This window comes from Pseudochaenichthys georgianus, unplaced genomic scaffold (genome assembly GCF_902827115.2).
Source record: "Pseudochaenichthys georgianus unplaced genomic scaffold, fPseGeo1.2 scaffold_223_arrow_ctg1, whole genome shotgun sequence".
Lineage (NCBI taxonomy): Eukaryota > Metazoa > Chordata > Actinopteri > Perciformes > Channichthyidae > Pseudochaenichthys > Pseudochaenichthys georgianus.
Genome location: NW_027262869.1, coordinates 169,637 through 196,504, shown reverse-complemented (window position 1 = coordinate 196,504; position 26,868 = coordinate 169,637). Strand labels below are relative to the sequence as shown.

Here is a 26,868-nt window from a genome sequence, read left to right as displayed (position 1 = left end):
ACATGACTTTAACCATTACGATAACAAGTTGGTTTTCTGTGTAAATTATTATTAATACAAATATTTAGATATAATTCATCATAATCTGTGTAGCAACTTACATTCTAATTTACAGCTTACAGTTAGTTCACTTTTATTTCATTAAAATGACTTTATTCACATAGAAAGTGACATTAATGGATGTTTGAACCACGGTTATAACGCTATCCGTGTGAAACTATCACTAAGTTAACACAGAAAGCAAACATTAGCTAGTGAGACTGTTTAATGTACTCCATGTATACAGTATTTTCTGTATATTGTGTATTCTTTAGATACTCTAGTGATATGTGTCCTGTGTGTATACTTGCTGCTAATGCTTCATTTTTATTATCTTATTGCATCTTTTAAATATGTTTAACTCGTGTAATGCCTGAAAACACTTCTGCTGGGACACAATCATTTCCCAGTTTAAGATAAATCATTATTTAAATAAAGTATATCTATGTATCTAATGAGCTAAACCGTCGCTTAGCTTAGCGTTAGCAGCTAACTGAAGAACCCCATTCATTTCAATGGGAAAAAATGCTACGTCGTGGTGAATGGCGATGCTAATAAGCTAGTTAGAGCATACATTTAAAACCATATATATGGCAAAGAGCACCAACACAACAACTCAAACCGTCTTAAAGACAACTGGTGTAATAAATAACTAACATAAAGTCAGCTGAGCATTACAAATCAACTGTTACTCCCCAGAGCCGAACTGGAATTATTGTAGCTGTTAGCCGATAGCCGTTAGCTTTCAGACGTTAGCTGTTAGACGGTAGCTGTTAGCCTGTAGCTGTTAGCCTGTAGCTTTTAGACTGTAGCTTTTAGCCTTTATTTAAAGATAGTTTGAGACTATTTTTGTCGCACATTTTAAAGTTTTTTTGTGAGTTTCTTTCTTCCAAGATTATAGCTGTTGTGTTAAATAAGATAACTTCTGATTCGTGATTAACTGTAAGCTAAGAGGTGTAAATACACTTAATGAAACTCTGCAGGTGTTTAATCCACTCCACCTCTTCTTTCTCCTTCTTCTACTCTCGGTTTTGGGCGGATTGCAAAGAACTTTAAAGGTGCATCTTCTTCTTCTCTCGTTTTCTTCTTCTTCTTCTCTCGTTTTCTTCTTCTTCTTCTTCTTTCGTGTTTATTGGCTGTTGGCAAACCAACTTGTAGGTGCATTACCGCCACCAACTGGACAGGAGTGTGGACAAGAGACTATGCAGAAAACAAGAAACAAAACAAAGTACCAAAACTCTAGATTATTTTAAATGTATCAATTTCTCTTAGAAACATAATAATCTCACAATATATATTGCCTGATGTTTCCCCTAACAGCCCTGATAGCGACAAGTCATGGAATGTTGCTTTCTTCAGTGTCTGGAAAAGCACATTTCTCTGAGTACTATATTTCCTGCAAAGCAGTAAAACATGGCTCAACAGTTTTCTGGCTGGCTGCAGTGTACACACTTTCCGGTTGGATGCTTTCCTATTATACTTAAAGTATGATTGAGACCTGTATGTAATGGCACTCTTGCCACTATAGAGCGGGGTTGACGCAATCCAAAACAATAAGCAGCCGAAGGTTTTCAGTCAAAAAATATACAATTTATTAACAACAAAGTATTGACTTAAATAGTCTCAAAATATTATACAGTATTTCGGCGATATGCTTTCCTAACTAAACTATACTTTGTTTGCAGTCCAATTTGCAACACCAATCTCTGTCTGCAATTTGCGGTCGAAAAACTGTTCCGCTCCCCGTCTCATCAGGTCTCTGAGTTACCTCACTTAAATACACACCGGAAGGTACAAGGAAACAGATCATATTTACGATATAAAATTAACAATCATTTCATCAAAAACATATTCACCATGGCAATATAAATCCTTTTCCATCATTACATCATTTATCAAATTATGACTCGAAATAATAACTTTGTGGCTCTAAAGGCCCTGACACACCAAGCAGTCACCAGAGGACTAGCCGACGCTGAAGTCGGCTGTTGCCTGGCCGTGTTCTCCTGCGTTTTGGCCATGTGTCGCACGGGAACACACCGCACCGACTTCAGTGCGTGAGTGGCAATAACTCTCCTTACCAGCAGGCGCGGCGGTAGTAGTGTGTATTCGTCATTCAAAAGACGGGCAACAACCGGAAGACAGAGAAGAAGAAGAGTATCTTTTCTCCGTAATATCATACAGAGCTGGCCTCTCCTGGATCAAGGTGATGAGCAGGTCTTCGTTTGCATCATTCCAGATCGCCATGATGAGATGAAAATGAATAGCAGTCTGTGTGTGCCTTCTTAAATCGTTTGTTTACGTCCCTCCCTTCCGCTTCGCTTCTCATGCACTGATTTGCTAGCTGAACAGCCAATCAGAGTGATTATTTGGTCCGACTGCCAGACCCGATGCATGGCCGATTCAACATGTTGAATCGGCCATGCATCGGGTCTGGCAGTCCAAATAAGGCGTGTCACGGTCGACGGTGCGGGACACACCAACCTGACTACGGCGCCGCGAATGCCCGACAGCCTCTGACGGCCTCTGACTCCCAAAATCGGGTTGGTGTGTCAGGGCCTTTACATACCGGCCCCTAATTGTTGACGCAGTAGCAAAACAATTAATACATTATAATAGAGCCAAAAAACAAGCAGTTACTCAAAATGTAACCGTCATCAATATACAATCATTGTCATAGTTCATAGTCCAATGTTTGTGTGTGGTGTGTTTGCATGAGTTCAAGAGGAAAGGGGGGGGGCATGTGTATGTGTGTGATACTGGGTGTCAGAGGTTACTAGCACATGACACCTTGTGTTCAATCAACTGCTTCCAGAAGCAGACAGAGCTTGTCAATTGGTCGCTGTTAGGTGCTACTCTTGGTTTCACCAAGACACTGCGGACAAGCCCTTTGGACCCTGACAGTGTCTGTATCACCCGGTGCTGTGTTATCCACGATGACGACGAGGTCATTGGGGCGAAGGTTCCGTTTGGGGTTGTGCCATTTGAGTACAAGTCCTCCTTGTGAAAGAGTCCAGGTGGGCCCCCTGGAAATGAAAAGTTTATGATTAAACGTTATTTGTCATCGTTGGAGCCAGTATTTTGATTTGATAAGAAAGGCCACCTAATGGTGACGTCTGTAGTCAACGCACTATAAAGGACTACAATTCCCACGCCGCCTGCGCTGAAGCCACAGTGATGGGCAACCTGTTGGAGAGACGCCGTCGAGGAACAGTTTTAACCATACACATACACAAATCGTACAAGTACCCTTTAAGTTATGAAGTTATAGAAGCCTTACCAAGAAGAAAGAATACCGTCGTTTGTTATTTGATTTGAGTTTTGCCTCTTTGTTTTGAATATTGTAAAGGCCTCTTTTCTTTGTTGCATGTGTAAAAGTTTGTTATTTTATTTTGAGCAAACACATCGCAACATCATCCAAACCATCGGAGGCCGAGAGTAACTCTTCAACTGTAAGTAATATAAAGGAAAGAAAACGAGTTAGAAGTTTCTGTTTAGGCATCTAGTGGCTTGATAGAAAAACAAGGAATGAAGTCACGACAATCTTTCTAGTCGGACCCATTAGAGCGTAAAAAACTGTAGCTATAAGTATCTGAAATAAATATGTACTGAAAGAATAACTGCATGCATTGTTTCTTATGCGCAATTACTTCATTCTGTCTTTGTGTTTTTCGTCCTGCATTTATTGGGCCCCCCTCAGAAGATAACTGGCCCCAGTCAGAATATAGCATGGTGATGCAGTTGGTCCTCTAACCTGTAGCCTTTGACCTGATGAGGCGTTCTCTGCCGGTTATAAAGGAGCCATGAAAACACAACAACTTCAGTCTAATACAAAAATAAATACATTTATGTCATCAAGTTTTTTTATTGAGCACATTTTAACAAGGCATAAATAAATCAATAAGATATCGTGCAAAGGAAGCATCTTATAAAACTACTTTTAAATGCAGTAAAGAAAAAGCCAATACAAATTAAAACAAGATGAATTGTAATAAAAAAAGGTTGCCCTGCTCTCCTCTGTGTTTCAGTCCCGGTCTCTAAGCCCCGCCTCCAGCCCCTGGTCTCCCTGATGGAGGGCTCCACCTGTCGGGGGGGTCCGGTGTAGCTCACCTGTGATATGTGACTTCAAACAACCAAAAAGAAACATCAAATGCAGGGACGCGGAAAGTCAGTCAGAGTGCGGGGTGCGGGTGGGGGTGCCTCGCAGCGGCGAAACTGTGGCGCTTACACTGCGTTTGCGCTTCAGACGAGGCTCCCTCCGCAAAACGAGGCACCACGCAGTCTGCGTGATCTGCGTGATCTGCGTGGAGGGAGGGTCCGGTATAATAGCGTCAAACTAAATGCAGTCATTTGGTCTTTAGCAGCAGCTGGTGAGAGCAGCGCGTTCATCGGTGTTCGTTGTCATGCTGCCAGCTTGTTGACGGCCTGTGTGTTGATAGGACTTCTCATGCTCCCTAAATGTTTCCTCTGCCTTTCGCCAGTTCTTAAACCGTGCTTTCACAAAACTCCCATCCTTGATCAACAGAAGAAGCACACTGCATGATCCCTTTCTCTTATCGTGAAGCTTTTTAGAGACTGCTTACACTGAAATGCTAACTCAAACACACTCAAAATAAAACTTTTGTATTGATTTGATTAGTGAACTTTTTGGCGTTGCAGTTACAACTCTCCGCCAGCAGGTGGGGGTGCTGCAGCCCCCTCAGCACCCCCCCCTTCCCACGTCCATGATCAAATGACTAAAGAAACATCAGAGAGAAGCTGAGTTACTGCAAGGAGAGGAGGAAGTACTGAAACATACACAAAGCAACCACTTAGAAAGCAAAAGGACTGAAAGGGGATCAAAACAGACGACTTAGAACGATCACATGAATACAGAACAAGTGTTAAAAAGATGCAAAAAGACTGAAAGTAGATTTGGTGACGCAAACAAAGACACCCCCCCTCGCTTGGACCTTACAACAGGAACCTAATCTTTAAATGCACACAATTCAAGTTGTATATCTCTACCACTCCATCTTAGTGCCAAAGTCTGTCCCCTCCCAGAGACGTTGATCGCTTCTCAGGAAAGAAGAGTAATGATGAGAAGGAAGCAGAAGTTGTGTCAGAGTGGAACATGTCCATGTTGCTGAGCAACAGACAGGAACCAGGGGGCGGGCTAAAGTATATTAGAGGATGCTGGGGGTTCACTGCAAGACAAAGTAATATGGTGTGGGGGTTTTAACTCACATAGCTCGCTATGGGGAAGCAGGAGCACAGATGCAAATGGGGCAGTAGTTGAGGAATGTATAGATGACCTCGGGCTAGTGTGCATTAACACTGGAGAAGGAACACGATATAATTGCACGAAGAATATAGAAACAGTACTCGACATTTGTATCTAGTGCTTTAGCAGGTATAAGTACATGGAATGTGGTGAAGCATACTACAGTGGGCAGCGATCATTATCCGGTAATGACTAAAGTTGGGACCAACATAAGGTTTGAAAAGGACAAGAAAAGTCCTAGATGGAAACTGGGAAAGGCTGATTGGGATGCCTTCCAAGCTGTAAGTACGAATAGATGTAAAACACTGATGAGCTGGTTAAGGTTATCATTCATTCAGCTAAAGACACAATTCCAGAAAGTGCAGGAGTTAGGCGCACCAAGGGTGTACCCTGGTGGAATGGTGAATGCAGTGAATCCATTAAAGACAGGAATAAAGCATTCAGGCAACTCAAACAACTCCATTCTCAGGAAGCTTTGAATCAGGGTGAAAGGGCCCAGGCTGTAGTGAGGAGAACAATAAGAACGCAGAAACACACTTTTTGGAGGTAATATTGCAATAGTATTGGAAGAGAAGTACATCCAGGATTTGGGCCCGCTGTTTTAATTGTTTTATTGTTATGTTTATTGTTGTTATTTGTAGGGCTTTTTCCTAATATTTATTTTAGTTGAAAATATGTTGAAAGATTAGTTTAATATCTTTTTTTTAATTTTGCTATGAAATTCCGAATGACATTCTGAATGAAAGGCTGCGCGAGAGACTGGTTTTTCGCTGGGTTGAGTCGTGTGGGGTTTTGAGTGAGATGCGGCACAGCCTGTCAGTTTACCTTGCTCGGTTAGTTTGGCTAATATAATTTATATTTATCTGCAACAATGGATATCAGGAAGTGGTTCATGAAAGGAATATGGCAACTCAGCGCCAGATGCAGGCACATTAGAAGACATCAGAGAAATTGACTCTCAAGCCGGCTCTCTCACAAACTCCTGCTCTGTGCGCAAGCAGACTGTGCACACGCACTCTGCCTCGCTCAATATCTCTCTCTCCACCTCGTCAACAGCCTTATGGCAACCTAAAACCCCTCTGTTTCCGTAACAACAATTCTCGAGCATCTAACAGCATCACTTTTTCATTTCTGGGATGAGAATAGGTCATACAGGTCTCAATCATACTTTAAGTATAATAGGAAAGCATCCAACTGGAAAGTGTGTACACTGCAGCCAGCCAGAAACTGTTGAGCATGTTTTACTGCTTTGCAGGAAATATAGTACTCAGAGAAATGTGCTTTTTCCAGACACTGAAGAAAGCAACATTCCATGACTTGTCGCTATCAGGGCTGTTAGGGAAAACATCAGGCAATATATATTGTGAGATTATTACGTTTCTAAGATAAATTGATACATTTAAAAAATAGTCTAGAGTTTTGGTTCTTTCTTTTGTTTCTTGTTTTCTGCATAGTCTCTTGTCCACACTCCAGTCCAGTTGGTGGCGGTAATGCACCTACAAGTTGGTTTGCCAACCGCCAATAAACACGAAAGAAGAAGAAGAAAACGAGAGGTGAGTGGATTTACACCTCTTAGCTTACAGTTAATCACGAATCAGAAGTTATTTTATTTAACACAACAGCTATAATCTTGGTAGAAAAAAACTCACAAAAAAACATTTAAAATGTGCGACAAAGATAGTCTCAAACTATCTTTAAATAAAGTCTGAAAGCTATTGTTTAACAGCTACAGTCTAACAGCTACAGTCTAAAAGCTAAAGTCTGAAAGCTACATTCAGTCAATATTTCTTCAGCATCCAACAGAAGTTACATCCATTTCTCACTTATTCTGACAATGCACTTAACCCAATAAAATGACCCAACAAAAGGAGTCGTTCAATAATAGTGAAGTCACGTTGTAATAACAATAACTCGTCTCTCGTTCAGATTAATATTGTGGGGTTTTTTGAGTGTTCTTTTTCTGCTTTGCCAAACGCCACTGTGTCAAATGTCCCATTAGAGTTGCCGTATGGAGTTGTCAAATATGGCGGACCATCTCGCACATGCGCACTGCAGATAGGGCAGGGCTGCAGATCGGGTAGTGACACACATTGAAGATGACGTCGCGGCTCCGCCTACACTGCGTTACTATAGTTCAGTGGTTCTCAAACTTTTTCTGGCATTGCCCACTTTGAACAGGTGGGCCTTTTCAAGCCCCACCTGCCGCTCCAATAAAATGGTAGGCCAAGCTTAAAATGGTCAAATGTATCGTCCTATAACAGGGGTCACCAACCTTTTTTAGGGTGAGGGCTACTTTCAAAACATAAAACAAGTCGGGGGCTACTTTTACTCCTCTTTTTCAGTTTTTTTGCAGTGTATATATTTAGCACATTTTAACATTATTATATGCTTCCCTTTAACCTTTGTGTGCTGTTTGGGTCTGTGGGACCCGTTTGCAGTGAAAAGAAAATGTATGATGTTTTTTAAATGTTGAAGTTAAAAGCATCATCTGGTGCACTTTGAGCACAACAAGAATTTGTGGATACATCTCTCAACACTCTATGCTGTATACTGTTCAATAATCCAAACATCTTTAGAATATGATCACAAACCATAACCAATCATTTAAACTTGTTCATTCTTATCTTATGTTACCTAGTTAGCATTCTTTCTTTTTATTTATACATATGTTACTAATCACTCCCCTTTTAAACTGTTTACTGTCCTATAGTACACATTGGAATGATTTCTTACTTTATTTTGTACAACTAGGCTATATTAAATAGATAAAGGTGTGTTTTCTCTCTCTCCCTCTGTCTCGCTCGCTCACAGAGGCTGTGTGCTTCTCCGTGGCGATGATGGCTTGCGTTAAAAGATAATAATAAACATAGGCCTATTTGTAAAATGGGGGGACACAAACGGGATTTCGAAAAGTGTCACGGTTAAACTCCTTATGAAGTGGTGAGGTGCCGCTCCACATTTATTTTCCTCCCGACTGCAACGCGGTTGTGTCTGTGTGTGTGAGAGCGTTTCACATGTGTGTATGAGAGTTTTATACATATGTCTGCAAATGACTTTGGTTTCAGTTGTGTGTGTGTGAGCAGGCTCGGATTGGCCATCGGAAGATTCGGGACTTTTCCCGTTGGGCCGCTGCCGTTGGTGGGCCGCTGGCTCTGGCATAGTTTTAATTATTTGATCGAACAATTATTTGTTTCATTGAAGACCGAAAACAGGAATTTTGAGTTAAATGTTACTCATCCCCCCAACCCCACTCATTAAAAAATGAACAAAAATGCACCCCAATCCAAAGATCCCCACAAAGTCCCATTCAAAATGTTAAATGAAAAGAGCCCTTCTCCCTCCACAAAGTCCCATTAAACATGCAAATCTTCCTTCAAGCGATCCTCTGCATTTTGGCTAAACCCTTTCAGTCAATGGGCTCTTCCTGGGCCTCATCAACATCACACTCTTCCTCTGCAGTGTCACTGTCCAGCCTTGTTGAGGATGGCTCTGTCTCCGGCTCAAAGAGCCTTAGGTTTGCCGAATGCCAACCAGTTTTTTCCACTCTCACATTTGTGAGCCTGTTGCGAACCTTCGTGTGGTCTCAATAGCCATGCAGTAAGCCAGGGGTGGGGAACCTCCGACCCCCGGGCCGTATACGGCCCGCGAGACAATTTGGTACGTCCCTCGAGGTAATTTATAAACACAAGCAAAAAAGAAAAAAATTAGAGAAATCTAGACCGCAAAAAAATTAAAGAAGCGAGTGCCTGTTTTTCCTAGCCAAGGTCAGGGTCCTTGAACACAACACGAGCCTAACGTGTCATCACTTGGTATAGGTCTCGTCTGACACGGGTGCAGTTCTGACTGACGGCCCGTCCACACTACAGCTTCGTCAGCTTCAAAAACGGTTTCCAACGCGTCTGCCCATTCACTTTGAATGGGGTGACGTCACTTTTCGCCGAACTGCATTGTGGGAAGCAGAGCGGAGCTTTCCTGGCGTTTCAGGCTGCAAAAGTTGAGCAATGTTCAACTTTTGAAGCTTCTGAAGCTTTCGGTAGAAGCGTCAGCCAATCAAATCATATGCCAGTACAAGCTCTAGCCAGTGCTGGTTTATACAGTGATTCCAGTGGCCTTAGAGCTGCAGAGTGAGCATCAGACCAGCTGATCAGACAGTAGTAGATGTGGGAGAGGACCATGGAGTGAAGGTATCGCTCAGCTGCTGCAGATGATAGGAAGTTTCTAATGTATCTGTAATTTGACAGATTGCACTTTACTTTATTGCAGACCTTTTTGATATGGGTTTTGAAATTGAGGTTTGTGTCAATATGTACTCCTCAGTACTTGTACTTGAAACAACTGTCATCAGCATACATTAATACATCACATTCTCCACACACAGAAGGCAGATCATTTATACAGGATTGGGCCCCATACAGAGCCCTGCGGTACTCCAGTGGACAAACACGAGACTTATGGTTCTCAATTTGAACACATTGGGAGCGGGATGAAAGATACAAATTAAAGAGGTTGGTGAATTCTATAGAAACATGTAAGTTGAGTATTTTTTTGCAATAAGATGTTGTGAATAACAGTGTCAAAAGCTTTCCGTAAGTCAAGGAACACGGCCCCCGCAACCCCACCCCTGTCCATTGATGCCTTATCTTCAGGGTTGGGTTGTAACGGAATACATGTAACGGCGTTACGTAATCAGAATACAAAAATCAAGTAACTGTATTCAGCTCGCGTTACATTTGAAAAACGAGTAATCAGATTACAGTTACTTTCATAAACCTGAAGTGAATACATTTTGGATTACTTATTGGAATTATTGGTGGAAAGATTTCCTCTCAACATTTAATATTCCTTACTAAAGGTACAGCCGAATCATCACAGTCCACAAAACCTATTACCGCCGCAGATGGACCAAAAAAGCGTTTGAAAAAAAATCGCGGGTCCGCTCGCTCTGAAACCATAACAACGAAACATGGAGGAACAAAAGTCTGCGTTTAAATCGCGTGTGTGTGTATAGGTGTGTGTGGTTAAAACACATCAGCCTGCGGTCGGTCTTTAGCCTTACTAATGATTATTTCTGAAGGTACACACAGTGAAGGCGGTGCGTGAAAGGCACTGCGCGGCGGGTTCGTCTTCTCAGAGGCTGAGTTAACCCTCCCGCTGCCTCCTGGCGCTGCAGAGATGTCATGAAGTGAAGGAGGTGTTCCTTCTATAAAACAGCTGTGGGCAGCAGATACTGTGAGAGTCACAGACATGAATACATAGATCAAGGCAGACTGGTGCACACACTCTCCTGTTTGCCAATCCGGTGCTTAAACAAATATAGCTCTACACCCCTGGCCGAAATGTCCTTAAAATGAAGTCCGAGTTCGACATTTTAATTCATGTCCTGCCAACACTGGCAGGACAGAAGGCGACACGCCCGTTCTAAGCCGTGTCCCTCTCTCCTCACAAGCTGCATCCCCAACACGTGTATTATGTTGTTACATCATTTCAGATGTGATGTTTCAGTTGTGCTCTTGATAAGCCATTAAAACAGTAAAAACACGTTCAGTTTCCTTTTGCTTTTTGTGTCTCCTGTTCACCAAAACATACCCATCTGTGATGGAAAAATAAAGTAATCTAAAAGTAATCTGATTACGTTACTTTTTTAAGACGCGTAACTGTAACTGTATTGGGATTACTTTCAGAGCCATGTAATCAGTAATCAGTAACTGATTACATTTACAAAGTAACCCTCCCAACCCTGCTTATCTTTCTCCATGAAGAAGCATGTCGCTGTTTCTGTTGAGTGATTAGCCCTGAATCCAAATTGCATTGGATGCAGTGGAAAGGAGCTGTTGTTGAGATGATTGATGATTTGTTTGGCAATCAATTTCTCAAATACCTTGGATGCTATGGGTAAGATACTGATGGGCCTATAGTTGGATGTCATGAGAGGGTCCCCACCATAGTTATCAAGAACACAAAACAGTTCTTTAGCCCCTCTGTCCTGGGGGTTGTCAACATGGATGTTAAAATCACCAACAATGACTAGACGGTCAAAGTCAAAACACACTATAGACAGCAGTTCAGTAAAGTCATCAAAAGAAGCTAAAAGAAGCTGAGAGCACAGCTGAACTCCCGCAGCCCTGGGGGGCCCTACATTGGTTGTGATGGCAGATGACAGGGTTTGGTCAAGTTGCTCTCTCCTCATACCAGTAAATCAGGTATGGATTTACTTCCATTTTGGCCATTCTTGACACCAAGATGTCTGCTTGTATTGTGTTGCTACTGAGAAGTCTAGGAAGAGGGCTCTTGCATAGGTGTGGCGTTTATCTAAATGTTTAGTGATGATGTGAACCAGAGCAGCAGCAGTACCACCCCCTTGCTTATAGGCACATTGGTATGGATCAAGTATGTCTTGTCCGTCACATTAGGTTTAGCTGAAGAGGTCATTCCTGTCACGGTTCTCATGGTGTCCCACACTTTTTTGGGGTCTTTGGCTTTAAAAGCATTTCCCAAAAGCTCTCTGTGTGTTTTGATTCCCTCAATTTGACTTTCAGTTCTTTCTCTGTCTGTTCAAGTGCTCCGTAGTCTTTGTTTTATGTCCATAGTCACATATGATGTATTACTTTCTTTTCTGGTTCCCTTGAGTTTGGTCTTATCCACTGGTATCATATTCACAACATTATGTTCAGAGTTCAGTATTGGTGTCTGTATTTAGACACATAGGCTCCTTTATCATTAACAAAGCATTTGTCCAGGATAGTGTCTTTCCTGCTGTGATCCCTAACACACTGCTGGAACCCAGGTAACAGTCTCCAGGCGACATTGCTTCATGTCCCGAGCACTATTGCCGGTGCATCGGGGTGGCTGAGTTGCAGCTCGTGAACACAGTGTCCTCTGCCGCTGGGAGGCACGTAAACAACAAACTGTAAAATACACCCGAATTCTCGAGGCAGAGAAAAGGGTCTTGACGTCATGCCGAGAATTTCTACGTTGGGATTGCAGGTTTTACATTTTACCGAGTATGATCGGCACCACAGATCATTAATATACACACAAATACCGCCTCCTCTGGTTTTGCCCGAGTTCACATCCCTGTCTGCTCGAACAAGGGCGAGTCCGGGTACTTCAGAGAGAGATTCAGGCATCGTAGATTGGAGCCAACTCTCCGTGAAACATAATCAAGAGGCCTCGAGAAATTCATGACAGTACCTTGTGTGTGTCCTTAGTGTGTCCACGTTGTTGCTCAACGAGCGCAGGTTTGTGAGAATGATGGATGGAAGTGGTGGCCGGCTGAATCTCCGCCGTATTCTGAACGCCTCCCCTCCTTCCTCGTCTCTTTTTCCTGGAGTTTCTAAGCGGCTCCCGAGGGATTTCCTCCAATAACGAAGAGCACAGATGGCTTGGTGTATTCATAGGAGGCCGATCGCATTGTAGCCCTAGCATAGCCTCGCGGCTGTAGCAGCGCAGAGGCCGGGGCTCCTCGCCATACCTGTTCGTGCTGTCACTCAGGTGTGTCTTGGAAAGTTGAATGGCCAGACATGGTCTGCAGAAGGCCAATGTAATCCACAGGACCAAAAGCATGGTCTCTCAAAATGACGTTTCATACAGACACAACAAAGTTTAGACAAAAAAACAAAACCCAAGAGGAACAGAGCATACTGAGACTCGCAGTGACAGGATGCCGTCTCCCTCTGTCTCCTTTATACCAGAGGTGGGAGTAAGTCATATATGTGCAAGTCTCAAGTTACTGGGGTGAGAGTCAAGCAAGTCAAGTCCTACGAAATCCTGATGAATAACCCCAGTTCAAATCAGTTAAAAGAGTGTGTGTGTGTGCACGCTGGCTGGCTGGCTGGCTGGAGTCCCCCACCAATGGTATATACTTTGGTTAGAATATTACTGTATCAAATAGAATAAAGACAAACGGTTGATAAGTAGTATTTTATTAAGTGACTTTTTATTGTGTTAACTTGTGTATTTATGCTTTTTAGATTGACTTTCTCTCTTTCTCTGTCCGTCTGTTCTAGAAACCGAAAGGAAGAGAGAGACGTCACAGCTGTCAGCAATGTGACAAATCCTTTGCAACATCTAGAAATGTAAAGACCCACCTGCGTATTCACACAGGACAAAAACCGTACAGCTGTGAAGAGTGTGGGACAACTTTCACTACATCAGGTCATCTCAAAACACATCAACTATTCACACAGGAGAAAAACCTTACAGCTGTGAAGAGTGTGGGACAACTTTCACTACATCAGGTCATCTCAAAACACATCAACGTATTCACACAGGAGAAAAACCTTACAGCTGTGAAGAGTGTGGGACAACTTTCACTACATCAAGTGCTCTCAAAACACATCAACGTATTCACACTGGAGAAAAACCTTACAGCTGTGAAGAGTGTGGGACAACTTTCACTACATCAGGTAATCTCAAAACACATCAACGTATTCACACAGGAGAAAAACCTTACAGCTGTGAAGAGTGTGGGACAACTTTCACTACATCAGGTAATCTCAAAACACATCAACGTATTCACAAAGGAGAAAAACCTTACAGCTGTGAAGAGTGTGGGACAACTTTCACTACATCAAGTGCTCTCAAAACACATCAACGTATTCACACGGGAGAAAAACCTTACAGCTGTGAAGAGTGTGGGAAAACTTTCACTCAATCAGGTGCTCTCGAATCACATCACCGTATTCACACTGGAGAAAAACCGTACTGGGTGAAGAGTGTGGGAAAACGTTCACTCAATCAGGTGCTCTCAAATCACATCTTCGTGTTCACTCAGGAGAAAAACCATAGTGGGTTTCAGAGTGTCGGAGCCGCAATTAAGCATGTTTTTTTTTTTCACAGTTTACAATAAACAATTCCCATCTATTGGCCTTGTGTTGGGTAATCCTTTTTTCGACGAACTGGTTCTGAACCTGGAAAGCTCTAGCACGGAGCTTGAACCGGAGTTGCGTTGGTGTGAAAGAGGTAAAGGTGGCCCCATGCATAGCGTGCCATAAAATGCTGCTTCTTATTTTAAGTTTCGTTGCTCCGCTCGGTGGGGGGGTATACCTGAGAGATATACAGCAGGAGAACACGCCGTCCACCGCGGAGAATAAACAGAAGGGCAACCATGCTCCGGGGTTTTCTTCGCTGCTTTTGGTGTATTTTGTGGCGGCAGCAGCGCCACTTACAGGCCTGGCATATGTACTACAGCGTTTCCAGCGGTCTAGTGTGAACGGACGCGTTAATGAATCGAATGCGTGTGAACGGAAGACTTTTTTGCGTTTGCGTTTTACTGTATGCGTCCTCGTGGGGCCGGGGTCTAAGCCAAACTATATCCGGTCACAGAGATCTGCTATTTTAAAGTAAGGTCAACACATATCGACCCTAAATATAGTCTATATTAAGAACGAGAAAAGTCTTAACATATATATCGTTTTTTGTAAACAAATGTGTGAGGGTGATCAGAGCATCGTTCTCTGTGCCGGGCCTAGCCCCGGACAGCCCCAGCCCAATTGAACCCCTGGGTGTTTGTGAGGGAGCTCCTATATGGCATTACCCCGCTGAAGCTCACCAAAGTTTAATATATTTCATAGTTCAAAGTTTTGTCAATTGTTTTGTTAATTGGTCAAATACTGGTTTCTACTGGTTTCTGAGGAGTTCTACTGGAATGAAAGAGCACAGAAGCAGCAAAGCAGCATGCTGCATTAACCCTGACCTTCACAGAGAGGGTGAAGTTCATGTGGAGAGGAGGCTAGTCTGTCTGCACTCTGTTTAGCTAATCAATATAGTACATGTGAGGTAAAGTGTGTCGCCAATGTAACCGGTTAGAACTGGAAGTTGCGATGAGGTCTTAAAATGTATGGAAAGGGTCTTAAAGGTCTTCAAAGGTATTCAATCTGACTTCAGGATTCCTGCATAGACCCTGATATTGCACTATTCATATAAATAAGGTAAACTGAGATGCCAGCAACAGCCATAAAATGGCTCCTACAAAGAGTGTGGGAAAACCTTTTCTTAAAGTCTTCACCTTAAAGTCCATGAGCGAGTTTCACTGTTCATTATCTGCTTCATGTATCTGGAACATATTTACGATGTTTTCAGTTTGATTCTATTCTCTTGTTGAAATGATCAGACTACCACAAATAAAATGGCCTTAGAAACAGACCAGCCTGCCCTCCTACAAAACACGACCAAAGAGGTCGATTGTTTAAGCCCCTTAGATTACGACCCATAGCCACGTTTTAAAGTGTGGTCGTGTGAGAAACAACATGCTCCCGTTTATTCACAAATAACCCTCTCTGGAAAATCCTACATTGTGGAATAGTTTGGCATTAAAACGCTTCTTGATTAGATTTCTGGAGAGAAGTGTATATTGTACTCTTAGAATCCACGTCCAGTGGATGTGTAGGATCTACAGTGTGATAGATATCACGAAGATGATCTGAGGTCTCGCCAGGATAACGTGTGTGCAGCTTCCATGTAAAGTTAGCGTGGGTGAACAATAAGACCGGATATATTCCCCTCACTGTCAAATGAGTACACGGTGATATCTGCATTACTCGTGCACTAACACACATCAGTGTATCCTTGTTCATTACACAACACTGATTGGTTTAAATGGTGTGCAATGCTTTTGTGTTTTTAACCTTCGATTCAGAGAAACAAATAGGAGGTTTGACGCTACAGTTTCCGAAGGCACTACACTACCCAGAATCCCCAGCTATCGTTTGGGACTACAACATCCGCCTTGCTTTACAAACCCCGTGATTAGTCATCAAGCCCTGTGATTGGATGTTGGAGTGGCAGTGCGGCAAGGTTACGCTGAGCGTCAACAGCTCTTTGAAATGGAATGGAGCCACGGCAGACTTTCCAAACTGGAATGGGACAGCACATGTTGCAAATATGGCAGAATCCATCGATCATCTTAAGATAAGATACTTTATTGATCCCAAGCTGGGAAATGTTTTTGTTACAGCAGCATGCTACTTTGTTCTACTCCACTTCGATTCAGAGGTTAACCTGGTGTTTTTACTCCACTACATGTATTTTAGTTCCTCTGCAGATTCTGATTAACGATGTGAAATATAAACAACCCTTAAAGCAGACTTTAGTTACACCTGACTCAAAGTCAGGGAAGGTGAATGTCAAGTGCCAAAATAAACTATGCAATAGATTGGACGTTAAGTACTTTGTCAGACTTCATATTTATCTGTGGATAACCCCAACGTGTTTTTCTTATTCAAGAAGACCTTAACTTAAAGTAATCTTTAATGTTTAAATAAAGCCCAGTTGGTCTGTTTTGCACTTCCTCCTGCTGATATCTTTGGACGTCCAGCACCAACTGTTTCATTGTAGAGATCACTACAGTATCTTCTTGATATGTTCTATTGTGTATGCAGGCTACTCTTAATATTTAAATGTTTTCATCAAATAAAACTTCTTCAACAACAACATGCAATAACGTGTTTTCACCACTAGGCGGCGCGGGTTGAAAACCAGTGGTGTAGTTAATAAAACATAACCATATCAAACAGAAGGTAAAGGAAGATCCAGGTTCAGTCTCTCGGTGTGAAGCTTATGCATCGCACCATGAACCTGGATAGACCTGGAACAGTCAGCTGCACGAGGAGCTGGAAAGGCAGTGAATTAATTAAAATGTGGAACTCTGACTTCATTTGAAGGACATGTCGGCCAGGGATGTAGAGCTAAATGTTTAACCACCGGATCGGCCAATCAGGAGAGAGTGCACCAGTCTGCCTTGACCTCTGTATTCATGTCTGTGACTCTCACAGTATCTGCTGCCCAGCTGCTTCATGGAAGACACCCCCTTCACTGCATGACCTCTCTGCAGCACCAGGAGGCAGCGGGTGTGTTTCAACCACACACACACACACACACACACACACACACACACACACACACACACACACACACACACACACACACACACACACACACACACACACACACACACACACACACACACACACACACACACACACACACACACACACACACACACACACACACACACACACGCACACACACACACACACACACCTCTACACACACACACACACAGATCTACACGCACGTGCACACGCACACACACACATCTACACGCACACCTCTACACACAGACACGCACGCACAAACACACACCTCTACACACGCACACCTCTACACACAGACACACACACACACACCTCTACACACACGCACACACACATCTACACGCACACCTTTACACACAGACGCACGCACACGCACACACACACACACACACACACACACACACACACACACACACCTCTACACGCACACACAGACACACACACCTCTACACACAGACACACACGCACACACACACACACACACACACACACACACACACACACACACACACACACACACGCACACCTCTACACACAGACACACACACCTCTACACACACACACACACCTCTACACACAGACACGCACACACACGATTTAAACGCAGACTGCTGTTCCTCCATGTTTCGTTGTTATCGTTTCACTGAGCGGACCCGCCCCTTTTTTTTCCTCACATCGACTGGACGTGGATTCTAAAAGTACAATCTACACTTCTCGCTAGAAATCTAATTAAAAAGCGTTTTAATGCCAAACTATCCTACAGTTTAGGATTTTACAGAGGGTTATTTGTGAATAAACGTCCATCTGTGACGTTTGCATTCAACGGGAGCAGCACGTATTAAGCAGTCAGTCCAATATTATTAACATCATGATTATTGACATGTTGACATGCTGAGACTCATGCATCCAATGGGCTCTACACGCAGAGGATGGGGCTCTGTGGATGAGAGGAAGACGTGCCCCATACGTAATGGAGAAGCTCGAGCGACTAAAGAAGTGGAGAGGTGGTCATATAACTGGATTCAAAATGTCAGAGAGCAAGTCATGCTACATGGTATTTACAAACAAACCCAAGACTGATGGCCAACAGCCAACACTCTATGATCGTCCAATGACAAAGCTGAATGAGTTCAAATACCTAGGACTGTGGTCTGATAGCAAGCACACATGGGACATGCATATTAATCAAGTGGAAACACAATGCTAAAAGTATTACATGTATTACGAGCTGTAGCTGGATGCAGCTGGGACGCAGACAAACAAGCATTAGTAGACATGTACAGATCCATGATGAGGTCCACAACAGACTGTGGTTGCATAGCGTTTGGAGCAGCAGCAAAACATCACTTACAAACTGAGAGACTGCAATATAAAGCCTTGAGGTGTGTATTGGAGCGATAAGTCAACTGTTAGCTTATCGCGACAGGCCTCTGCACACAATGAAACATTGGAGACAAACCTATGCTTGGCTTTCATTAGTGAATGAAACTGAGAGCCCTTTATAGTCTGTGTCCAATATTGTGTATTTGTATATATTATATATATGCTAAGGTCCCTCTGCTGACACGATAGCAGTCATTTAGTGCGCATATGTGTAATTAAATATCAAAATCTCACTCCAGCCAGGTACCCACAGCTAGCAACCCTGGTTAGCTTCAGAGCTAGCAGTCTGTGTTGTAAACAAAGACAGGACGAGCTGGAAATGAAACAAACGATACTTAGAAACTGGTTAAAAGTTTCTGATGGAAGGAAACGCCCTCCTCTCTCTTTGAATGTGGTTTATACCTTTCAGGTAACAGCAACAGTTAAAGCCTGACAATGAACCGTTTGGCTGCACCCGCACTGCGAGGGGGCCCAAGTTCCCATCAGCAGGAACACGTGGGTTTGCTATCCTGGCTCCAAGATGGTGGAACGAGCTCCCATTGACATCAGGACAGCAGAAAGCTCACACACCTTCCAGACTGAAACTCATCTCTCTGGACTCCACCTCCAGCCATAGAACTACGAACAAAGCACTTCCAACAGTCCCTCCTTACACACCGACAAGGTTAATACTGAAATCAAGGAGTTCTTCATCTGAACTCTGCATAGTACACAACTCATATCACAAACACGGTTCAATAGCCTCAACTGTACAACAACACTGACTGTGCTTAAACATAACAGTGTTCCCTTGGGCATAACTTCGAGTGTGAACATCAATATCATTCTTCACGATAGCAGCAATGGCTCGGCATCAGAACATTTCTTCCTCCCTCCTTTCACAGAAACCTTTCCCACACCACGCTCAGTGTTCAGGCACTTGTTTTTACAAAGGGAAAAGAAACGACCCATTTTAGAATAGCAGTGATTTATAAAACATGAGATCTACCATATTAGAATAGTGTAAAATAATAAAGAATAAAATAAACTGTCTTGGAATAAATGGATTCACTCCATTTTAGCATTTTAGTTTGCTCACTTCTTCACATGATTTCATTTAAAGAATCACATCAGCTGGACATTCATCGAACAATCTCATCATGTTCATCAACATCTGTATATGGGGGTGGGTTGTCCTGTTCTGCTAGCATCTGTCTCCTCATGAGAAATGTACCCTCCCTCCTTTCATACCATTTAAGGTATGGCAGCGATATGTTCTCTAGAAGAGGCCGTCCTGATCGATCGGTACGTTAGGACATGGGATGCAGCATCTAGGCCTCTCCTGGCCCTATGCTATCCTGGGACCGGTCTCTCAGCCCTACTGGCTTTGGGGGTCTTTTCTAATGATGTGATAAAGTCCCTGAAATGGTGTGAAAACCGGTGGAACATCAATCACTCATTATACTAATTTATCTTCAATTCTGGTCTCCTTGAAGAACCATGCCAACTCCTTTTCCAGTGTGTGGAACCTTGGGTGCCCGAGCATGTGATAATCAGTTCAGTTCAGCAATGTTCACTCGTGGCAGATATGTTTCTCCTTTAAATAACGTCTCTAAATGTCAGGGCATCACTGAATAATGGAGGAGCATTAGGAGCTGGTGGCACTTGTCTTTTAAAAGTCATACTCTGGTGCCGTGCGCTCCCCCTGAAGCTGAAGGAAGATTTAAACATCTGCAGGGTGGGTTGAGCGACCCCTTCTCCCTGAACCATATTTGCTGTTGAAAATATGCACCATTCAAATGAGTGATCCAAGGCCCCGCATGCATTACTCCCAATTATACTAGCTTTTCAGAGTTAAAATGTGCAATCGCTCTTTGCCCAGTTTCTTTTGAAACTCTTGGACGACAAACGAATGTTGTTCCACCTTAACAGTTCTCCTGAGGTAACATCCATGCTACAATGGAGACATCAATACTCTAGATGGGACACTTTCTTTGGCTTGGTTCTAGCTCGACCTTTAACCTTTTCCATTCAAATAAAGATGTGTCTGCCTTTATAGAGTGGTTATTCAACTATCCTTTGACTGTAGATCTGTATTGTAACACATTAAATCTTCCCCAAGTTCACACCTGAATAAGAATCTCTTCCAGAACCATTAGTTTATATGATGAAAAGATCGAGTAATATGTTCGACCCTCGGAGTGTTTGTGTGTAAACTCACTCACTCCCGTGTTCCTTCCCTCCCCCTCTGGTCGTCAAGCCACGACCCCCTCCGGTTCTGCTGGCCCACGCCAACTCCTCTGGTTCTGTCCTCTCCTCCGTCCTGTCCTCTCCTCAGTCCATCTGCTCTTGGATCCTCCCGCTGTAACTCTTTCCAGTGGCCCAACTGGAACAGATGCCTCTGGTGGAGATGGTTCTGGATTCCTCAGGTGGAGATCGTTCTGGATGCCTCAGGTGGAGATGGTTCTGGATGCCTCAGGTGGAGATGGTTCTGGATGCCTCAGGTGGAGATGGGTCTGGATTCCTCAGGTGGAGATGGTTCTGGATGCCTCAGGTGGAGGTGGTTCTGGATGCCTCAGGTGGAGATGGTTCTGGATGCCTCAGGTGGAGATGGTTCTGGATGCCTCAGGTGGAGATGGTTCTGGATGCCTCAGGTGGAGATGGTTCTGGATGCTTCAGGTGGAGATGGTTCTGGATGCCTCAGGTGGAGATCGTTCTGGATTCCTCAGGTGGAGATGGTTCTGGATGCCTCAGGTGGAGATGGTTCTGGATGCCTCAGGTAGAGATGGTTCTGGATGCCGTGTCATCATTGTTGTCTCAGCTCTGGTTCTCTGTCTGTTAGGAGGAGGAGGAGGAGGAGGAGGAGGAGGAGGAGGAGGAGTCTCCTGTGGTGAGGTCATTTGTCTGAAGATGGGGTCGTAGCAGTCTGACAGGCAGAGAGAGAGAGAGAGATCTCGGGACGCATCACCTATAGTTAATTCATTCATAACACATTGAGGTAAAAATAAATCCAACCCTTTCCACTCTATTTTCCCAATCTTACTATCTGTCTTAGATGTTAAATTTTCTCCATCACTTTAAATCTCACTGTTATTTAGAACATAAGTAACTTTTGTGACTGGACATATCTGCAATGTCGCCACAATCTGCTGGGGAATTGTGTTCATAGAGTTTGTACGTACAAAGCTGTGCTTGTGGGTTAGTAGCCTGTTTCTACTGGAATCATTTTCAATAATTGTGCTCAGGTCACCGGTCGGTTGTCCATAAACGGGGTGTTTCTGGAACAGACTAAAACATGGATCCAGTGTATTTGGAGATTCCCCTAATCTGTAAATCCCCATCACTTACATATCCCGATCACTTAAACCCATCTCATCTGACAGGCCTCCACACTGCCTGCTTTTAAATCGCTTCTTAAAACCCACCTCTTCTCCTTAGCGTTTTAACATTTGGCGTTTCAACATCTTTCAGAGTGTTGCTTTCTTGTTATAGACAATTTGTCTTCTGAGCTGTTTCTATCTTTATCTTATTTCTATGTATTGTTTTGTTCCAGCTCTGCCAAATCAGTCCTAACTCCCAATAATGTTCTGGAAGTTGCCGGTGAAGGGTGACCATGTGTGAGGTGGTGTCAATTTGCTCCTTTGTCTTTACCTTTAAACCGGAGCGCGTGTGAAGTTCATTACGACTTCTCCCTGTTCCGTCCACCGGGATCAGCTCACTTTGTGAACTTTCACCCTCACCCAATCACCTGGCCGAACAGGAGTCTCTTCTGGAGTCTCGTCTGGTATCTCTGTAGCTTTGTTGAGAGCTTCATAGTATGTTGAATACTTAAAACGAAAGTTAATTGTAATCAAATATAATCAATTATATTCTTGTATAACCCACAATGAAAATGCTTCATATTTTATGTTTTTCTATATTTACAGCATAAACAAAGTGGTTTGTTAAGATTGAGTGTAAGACCTATAATGATGTATGCCCTACTCTCTGATAAGAGAGTAGGCAGGTTCTTCCCTCTCCTCTCACAGCAGGGAGGGGGGCTCCGGACTTAAGGAGAAACACATTGAGGCCTCAAAAGGGTGGTTATGTCATAGCCATAGAATATGTCTGGTCATGTTTTGTTTTACACAAACTTGGGAAGGTGTGTCTTGTGCCAGAGCCAATAGAATCTGTTGGTTGGGTATAGAGGAAGTGTTTGTGGGTTTTCTATCCGGTTTTGAGCATAAAAAGACTGGCTTTTTTGGATTTCGTGGGGGAAAGAGGGGGAAACCCCTGGTATACTCTCTCCCGGTAAGCTCTGGCCCTCAGAGCTGGGTTAGATGGCTCTCGGTAAGTGATACCTGGAAGACGTTGTTAGAACGTACAGGATACATATACATGATTAGACTCTACCTGGAAGACGTTGTTAGAACGTACAGGATACATATACATGATTAGACTTTACCTGGAAGACGTTGTTGGAACGTACAGGATACATATACATAATAATAATAATAATAATACATTTTATTTTTAGGCGCCTTTCATGACACCCAAGGACACCGTACGTTTAAAAAAATAAAAAAAATAAATAATAAAATAAAATAAAAGCTAATAGGCAACAGAACAAGATAAAAACACAAACAGGAAATCATGGAGGAGACAGTCAAGTGGACACAAATGAAACATATAATGGGGAGCACTACAGTGAGTAAGCAGATTTGAACAGGTGGGTTTTTAATTGGGATTTGAATAAGGTGATTGTGTCTGACTGTCGGATGTGCGGGGGGAGGGAGTTCCAGAGTCTGGGAGAAGTGCAGCTAAAAGCCCGAGCACCCATGGTGACGAGGCGTGGGGTGGGAACGGTCAGCAGACCAGCAGAGGAGATGACAAGACATGATTAGACTCTACCTGGAAGACGTTGTTAGAACGTACAGGATACATATACATGATTAGACTCTACCCGGAAGGCGTACGCACGGGAATAAAATGAATATGAATTAAGGTTTTAGATAAAAAATATAACCCCAGCATGATATGTTTTGTATGATTATAATGTGGTAAAGACTCTGTATTGGTTTGGACCTACTTTTTCTTCAAATAAACTGATCTCACCTTTTGGATTGGGACAATAAAAGGGAAAATCTGTGCTCTCCTCTCCTGCTTCAAAGGTAAGACTGCACCCTGTCACACACATGTTTAGGTAGGAACACACCCCATTTACTGATATCAAAATCCTTCGGGATCGCTTAAACAGATTAAAAAGAGTTGTCTGAATAGAAACAGCAGTTAATTGAACCTGGTTCTTCGGGGAGTTAATAGAGGTGAGATCTTGCTGACGTTGGTGGATCCGAGCCAAGCAGTAAACTTACATAGACTCAGTAACTTCGGTCAGGTCAATTAGTAGGTCAGAGTAATTTAACGGAATAAATTATCAGGACCTCACCTATACTCTAAACACCTGCGTAGACAAAACTTGGATAATATTACTCAGAGTTCTGACATATTCATCACTTCTATTCGTCTAATATCTAAAACTGGACCAAGGAGGAGGCCCAAGCTTCGGCCTACCTTTTGTCGTTATGAGACCTATTATGAACTACATGTTATTATTTATTAACTACAACGTCACTGAATTCAACATGTCTGTATAATCATGACACTCCCTCCTTTGAGCACATCATGCTCAATTAATATTGCAATGATTACCCTATTCTGAACAGGACATGTAAAACCCATAATGTTGCATTAAATAAATACAATTCCTCCATGTACCCATAAGGTGTACACAAATATATCATATGATGTATGGCTTTCTGATGGTATACAAAATCTGCCATTAGTACAAAAAATACTTATTTCAGGAATGGCTTTTGTGCTGGTATTATGCATCATTGTTGCTGCTAAAACAATACCCCTGGTGTCGCTAATGCGTCTCAATAACTCTAAGATTAGAGCATTGTTTGATACCGCTGAACTAACATATGATAAAATAATATTTCTCCAAACTAGAGGGAAAATACGAACTATTCTCACCGAGGGAGACATGCATAAAGGGCTGGTGCCCCTCACTCAAAATGAGGTATTGCCTTACGCACCACACTATAAATCAGTAAAGTCACTCAAGAATAAATAAATAAAAACTGATTCTTGAAACTGTTGTAAAAACCCTACAACTTCTTCATCCAAGCTCTCAATCAGTGTTATGTTATTTAATCTGCAGCTCATTGCCTTAAAACAGATACTTCAGACCGATTATAAAATTGTGTTTATGAGAAAAATGTAATCTGACTCCATAAATCACATAATTGTTTTACTAAAAAACTACACTTCCACTAACAGTAAATGAAGTTCCCCTTTAAACACAGCCCCGGTCTTCTGACGGGGTCTATCTATGTACTGGCAGGGAAATGTTGGGCCAGTCTCTGTCGCTCCGTCTCTGTTCTCCCGCTAACAGTCCCTCTCTAGTTCTGCTGGGTTCTTGTTGACTTCTTCACTGGTTTGAGACAAGCGACCCTATCGGACACCTCCCTTTGTAGCCAGACTTTACCACAGCAGAATCGAGTTTCTATCTTCAGGTCTCAACAGCTCCACGTCAGGTGTATCGCCGCCCCTTGAACTGCAGTCAGTGTAAACAGGAGGACTTGGTAAGGATCCTCCGTCTTGGGCGAGTACTAGGTTTCCGTCTTCATATCTTTGGGTGGAAACCCGTCGTCTTGACCTCACTAGCTGTGTGGACACCATAGTTTTCTGTGTAGGGGAACAACATCACTCGTAATCTCTTTCCTTCTCATGATTAGAAAAATAGTCTGCTAAATGTTCTATTCTGTGGATGTTGTATGCTTTATGTGCAAATGCTACTCTCGATTTAGTTTTACATTAAACATTAAACCTCTCCCTCCTGTGGTGACAGATATGGCTCAATGTAGCTGGATTTCAAAATACCCTTGGGCTGAAGATGCATCACCTGGTGGTCTGGCCCTCTGATCTTCCTCATTGTTGTGGTTGATACCAGGGTGTCGGTGGCATTTGGGTCATGTTTGGCGATGCTGTTCGTCTTTGACATCTCTGGGACCCCCTGCTTCCGTCGTCATCATTGAAACCTCCCCCGGGGTATCTGCATGGAGGGCCGTTGTTTGGTGCATGTGGTGGGTATTTCATTTGTTGTTGTGGACAATCTCTAGCCCAATGGCCCATTTAGCTGCAATGGTAACATCCCTCAAACCGTAAACATCTTCTGCCTGTGCCTCCTTGGAAACCTCCTGGTTGTTGGTTCTGCTTCTGATTCTCTGGCACTATCTGAGATGTAACTGTTGGAGGTGTCTGCCCTGCCTTCTCTGGAGGTTTCCCCTCCCTTCTCCTTGTCTTGCTCCTACAAGCTACGGTGTCTTTTGTTTTTTCTGCTATGTCTTCCCTCACTGGCAGGTCTGCTACTCGGACCACATTTATGCTGTGTGCCAATAGGCTGGCATATTCCAGATGGAGTATCAGACTTGTAAGTCTTATAAATCTTTCTTCAGCTTCCCTCCATAGAGTTAGCTGTTGGAGGCATTGTTCGTGCTCATAGTCCAGTACTGCTCTTCTATGGGCTTTGGTTGGTCCAGGTTGACCATCTGCTGGAATCAGTCCTCTTGTTTGCCACTGTTCCAACAGTTTCTCTATTTGGTTCCATGTCTTCTGTCTTTTCATTGGAAAGGTTAAAGCATCTGATCAGATTTGTACCCTTTCCTTGATATCTGCAGTTGAGCCTGGCCCTGCGTCTGGTCTCAACTTAGTTTATTTCCGTGACATGCTCTCTTCCTATTCGAATGAATATTATTAATAGGGCCGGGACTTTAACGCGTTAATTCAGATTAATTAATTACACAAAAATTAACGCGTTTTAATCGCACTTATTTTTGCACAGCGGAACGTTTCTCACTGGATGAGTTTCAGGCGTACCGATTATACTGGAGCACCAACTAATGTTCATGACTTTAGCATAGGACTTCAAACAACAACAAACCATGGTGAACAATCGTCAAACATGAACGAACAAGCTGATGAGACCGCTTTGGTCGGCCCCGTGGATGGGACATTTTGTTTTAAAAAAACGGACAGATGGAATCGTCGATAAGAGCACGGTTGTGCGCAAATTATGCAAAAAAGAATGTGCATATCACCGCAGCACATCAAGCCTAAAGTATCACCTAAATGCAAAGCATGTAGCAGCTAGCGTGGACGTTAGCCCGACTCCGAGTGCAAGGAACCACACCCTGACCCAACCCACACTCAACCAGACGACTGGGTTCAGGGCCAGGATAAGTAAGTCCACGTCTGAGAAAATAACCAACTCCCTGGCTCACTGGAGTG

General features: G+C 43.1%; 1 protein-coding gene, 1 long non-coding RNA gene and 1 pseudogene across 2 annotated transcripts in view; 1 reads left to right on the top strand and 2 right to left on the bottom strand.

Annotated features, from left to right (window-relative positions):
- The window catches only part of LOC117441960 (uncharacterized), a 605,495-nt gene that overhangs the window by 437,662 nt on the left and 140,965 nt on the right, over nucleotides 1-26,868 (bottom strand).
- Nucleotides 2,941-3,442, bottom strand: LOC117441968 (uncharacterized). The gene is made up of 3 exons (XR_004551475.2): nucleotides 3,320-3,442; nucleotides 3,171-3,225; nucleotides 2,941-3,065 (listed from the first exon to the last, which is right to left on the bottom strand). It is a non-coding gene; the product is annotated as an uncharacterized lncRNA (long non-coding RNA).
- The window catches only part of LOC139433344 (zinc finger protein 91-like), a 189,056-nt pseudogene continuing 168,957 nt past the window's right edge, over nucleotides 6,770-26,868 (top strand).